Here is a 4,752-nt window from a genome sequence, read left to right on the forward strand (position 1 = left end):
TCTCCTCCAGAGATCAGTGGAATATATTTAGGGCTGGATTGGATAGATATTTGATCTAGGAGAGTCAAGAGCTATCGGGGCAAGCAGGAAAGTGGAGTTGAGTCCAAGATCTATAAGACACATGAGGAGAAGTAGGCCATTCAGCCCATCAAGTCAGCTCTGCCATTTGACCAGGCTGATACGTTTCTTAACCCCATTCTCCTGCTGCCTTCTTCTGTGATCCTTGATTCCCTTACTATCAAGAGTCTATCTATCTCTGTCTTAAATACATTCAATGACTTGGCCTCCATTACCCTGCAAATTAACTACCCTCAGGCTGAAGAAATTCCTCCTCATCTTCCATTCTAAAGGGTCGACCCTTCACTCTGAGTCTATGCCCTTGGGTCCTAGTTTCTCCGACTAGTGGTAACATCTTCTCCATATCCACTCTACCAGGCTTCTCAGTACTGATCACCCATTATTCTTCTAAACTGTGGGTGGCATGGTGGCACAGCAGTTAGCACTGCTGCTTCACAGCGCCAGAGACCCGGGTTCAATTCCCACCTCAGGCGACTGTCTGTGCGGAGTTTGCACATTCTCCCTGTGTCTGTGTGGGTTCCCTCCGGGTGCTCCGGTTTCCTCCCACAGTCCAAAAATGTGCAGGTTGGGTGAATTGGCTATGCTAAATTGCCCATAGTATTAGGGGAATGGGTCTTGGGAGGTTGGTGTGGACTTGCTGGGCCGAAGGGCCTGTTTCCACACTGTAAGTAATCAAATCGAACTCCATAGAGTACTGACCCAGACTCCTCAAATGACAAGCCCTTTATTTCCAGCTGTAATCCTCTTGCAGTCTACAATAACATAGCCATCAATTTCAATAAACGCTGCAAGCTCATTTACCTTGTTTTGAGCATTGTGTGTATTTAAATCCAACATCCTCAGTCCTATGTGGACCATCACCCTTCACAGTTTACTCTTATCTGCTGTGCTTGAAGTTAGATTTTGGACCCTTTCCATACTCTGTGTCCTATTAGTTGTTCTAGAAACTTTAATAGCTGCTGCTGAGCCATCCCATCCCTTTAACTTAGAGTCATAGAGATGTACAGTATGGAAACAGACCCCTTTGGTCCAACTCCTCCATGCTGACCAGATATCCTAACCTAATCTAGTCCCATTTGCCAGCACTTGGCCCATGTCCCTCTCAACTCTTCCTATTCATATGCCTATGCAGATGCCTTTTAAATGCTGCAAATGCTCTATCACTTCCTCGGGCAGCTCATTCCACGCATGCATCACTCTTTGCGTGAGAAGAATCGCCCCTTAGGTCCTTTCAAGATCCCGTTATATTCAATGGTAATCTTCTTTGCTGTCCACTACACCTCCAATGTTGGTGTCATCTGCAAATTTACTAAGTATACCTCCCATGGTCACATCCAAATCATTTATATAAATAATGAAAAACGGTGGACCCAGCAGCGATTCTGGTGGCACACCACTGGTCACGTCTCCAGTCTGAAAGGCAACCCTCCACATCCATCCTCTGTCTTCTACCTTCGAGCCAGTTTTGTATCCACATGGCTCGTGCTCCCTGTACTCCATAAGATCTAACCTTGCTAACCAGTCTACCATGAGGAGCCTTGTCGAATGCCTTACTGACGTCCATATAGATCATGTCCACTGCCCTGCCCTCATCAATCCTCTTCGTTACTTATTAAAAAAACTCAATCAAGTTAGCGAGACATGATTTCCCGTGCACAAAGCCATGTTGACTATCCCTAATCAGTCCTTCCCTTTTCAAATACATGCAAATCCTTGTTTCATAATTTTCCATGGAACGCAAACCACTCCCATCTCCCCAACTCCCCTATTTAGTTTAAAGCCCTAAGCACAGCCCTGGTTATGAGATTCACCAGGACTCTGGTCTCAGCATGATTCAGGTGCAGCCTGTCCCATTCGAACAGCTCCCTTCTTCCCCAGTACTGGTGTCAATGCCCCATGAATTCAAACCCATTTCTCCAACACCAATCTTTGAGCCACTGGTTACCTCTTTAATCATGTTGACCTTGTGCCCAATTTATCCATGGCTTAGGTAGCAATCCAGACATTATTACTAGTTCTGCTTTTTAATTTAGCCCTGGCTGTTCACATTCCCCCAGCAGGACTTTTTTCCTCTTCTGCCTATATCATTGATACCTACACAGATCCTTACCCACCCACTCCAAGTTCCTCTGCAGCCCAGATAAGGTATCTTGAACCCAGGTACCAGGCAGTCAACACAGCCTTCAGGACTCCTGAACAGTGTCTATTCCCCTGACGATACCATCCCTGATTACAACTACATTTCTCTTTTCTACCGCCTCCCCACCCCGACTTGAATTTCTCCCTGTACCTCAGTTCAATGGCTGTCTCTCCAGCCTCCCACTCTCATCCACACAGGGAGCACGACTCTCAAACCTGTTAGACAAGCTCAACGTTGAGGGTCCTTCAGCACTACCTCCTGTATTCCTCTCCCTGCCTCACTGGTAGTCACACCCTCCTGTGCCTGAACACTGACTGATTTCAAAGTGAGTAACTGAAGAGCTTTGACTGTCTCCTGAAATGCAGTGACTATGTAACTCCCCTCCCCCTCCCGTTAATGTCACAGTATTCAAAGCTCAGATCCAGTTCATCAGCTCTGAGCTGGAGTTCCTTAAGTAACCAACATATGCTTCAGATGTGATCATGATGAACATAATGGTGTCTACCAGCTCCAACATCATGCAGTTATGACACATGGCCCAGCATCTCTATTTTAATTGCTTATTAACTGGATTGTTAGTATGCTTGTACTAGTCATTTAATTTGTAGTCTGTAAGTATTTCCTCAATTTACTTTCAACCTATACTAAGACAGTCAAATTAGTAACTATCACCAGCCAGAGTTTATGGATTACCTGTGAAGACACTCTTTTGTGCTGCACCCTGACCCTGGGGTTCAATTCGTCCTGTTCAAAGGCACATTACAAACTATGCCACAAAATAAACAAGCAAAAAACACCTCTTCCCCGCTGCACCGACTTTCGAAGGGAACTGAGCTATAAGTCCCAATGATCCAGCCATCATCACGTGAGAGAGGTGTGATGGACCAAATTCCTCGTTAAAGCCATCTCATTTGGAAGGAATGAAAGTCGTAAGGACTCTGTATGAAATTTGCTCAGGATATCACAATGTCATTCTCATGTCTTCTAATTCTGAAATTTCGGTGCTGGTACACTGAACACTTTACTGTAATTGGCATGACCTCGCAGGAAGATTGGTTGTTTTTATGGGTGGCCGTTGTGCTTAAGAATGACTGAAGAGGTCAACACTGCTGACAGAATATAGAGGAAGTCTGCGGTGCAAGTTGAATGATATCTTTTAAGATATTCAGGGGAACTCATAAGATAGATACAGAGTGACTGTTGATTTGTCGAACAGACTCGATGGCTGAGTGGCCTAATTTCTGCTCCTGTGTCTTATAGTCTTGTGGAGTAATGGGACAAAAATTAGAGCCAAGGCTTTCAAGATTTATATTAGTATTAGGATTTGTAAATACAAAAGGAAATAGAGGTTTGAAGCTTTTTTTCTGTAATTTTTGACCTGTACTAAGCTGATTGTTAATTTTAAGTCTTTGTTAACCCAAAAGTAATGAGGATAGTGGGTGGAGACAAGGCAGGTACATGAACCTAGGCAACCATGATCTCAATGAATGCCAGAACAGGATCAATATGGTTCAAATGCCCTCCTTTTGTCCTTAGATTACATTTGTAACTTTCTTCCATCCTATGAAACCTGTCTGAAGTTGTCAAGTGTAAAGCAACAATGCCCTCCAACTTTATTTCTGAGTCATTAAACTACAGTCTTGGCAAAGGTTCTCTGGCAACCAAATCCTACAGAATTCTCTCTGTGGAATTAGCAAATTATTCAAGCCACATCCTCAGCAACAAAAGAAAGGCCACCCCTTTATGCATTTTCCAACCTTGGCACTCTGGTAGTTAATTCACTGCCTGAAGTAATTTCGAGCATTTTGACACAAGCTGCTGCTGTCTCAAGGCAATGATTTATTGTTCTGAACATGATATTTTTTGATAAAAATTGGTGATAAGAAATTACATGGCAGAATTTCAATCATGTCATTTTCAGTATAACTAAATTATCCATGCACCACTCCCATTTACAAATGGCAGTTGTCAAACTCAACTTGATTTGAAATTATCACTGATGCAAGTCACTCATTGGAAGACTTCCACTTTCTGCTCTGGTCGAAGACAGGCTCCCGACATGAACAGAATTAGGGAACATTAATCACTCCTGTGTGATTCTGTCCTGAGGCATCAGAATTCCTGACTGCCTCACACTTCACTCAGACACTCGAAATGCTCATTCTGGGAAAACTTTCCTCGTTAAAGCTGTCTCATTTGGAAGGGATGAAAGCTGTAAAGACACTGTGAAATTTGCTCAGGATGTCGCTAGTGGTTTCTAGCGCAGCATGGGACGTCATAGCAAAAATTGTCCCCAGTGTGGCACTTAACATTCACAAAATGGCACAATTTCCCGGAAATGGGACATGACATGCTAAAAATGGAATATGATACGACCAAAACGGAACACAATCTATTGGAAATGAAAGGCAGGCACAGTAGGAAACTGACCCAAAAATATTCATTGGCACTGACCTGACAACTCCAGTCAAGGCAATCTATAGCATGGTAATAGGATAGCGATAGAGGATGCAGCACTCAGCAAGAAGGGGAAG

This window comes from Chiloscyllium plagiosum, chromosome 37 (assembly GCF_004010195.1).
Source record: "Chiloscyllium plagiosum isolate BGI_BamShark_2017 chromosome 37, ASM401019v2, whole genome shotgun sequence".
Classification (NCBI taxonomy): Eukaryota; Metazoa; Chordata; class Chondrichthyes; order Orectolobiformes; family Hemiscylliidae; genus Chiloscyllium; species Chiloscyllium plagiosum.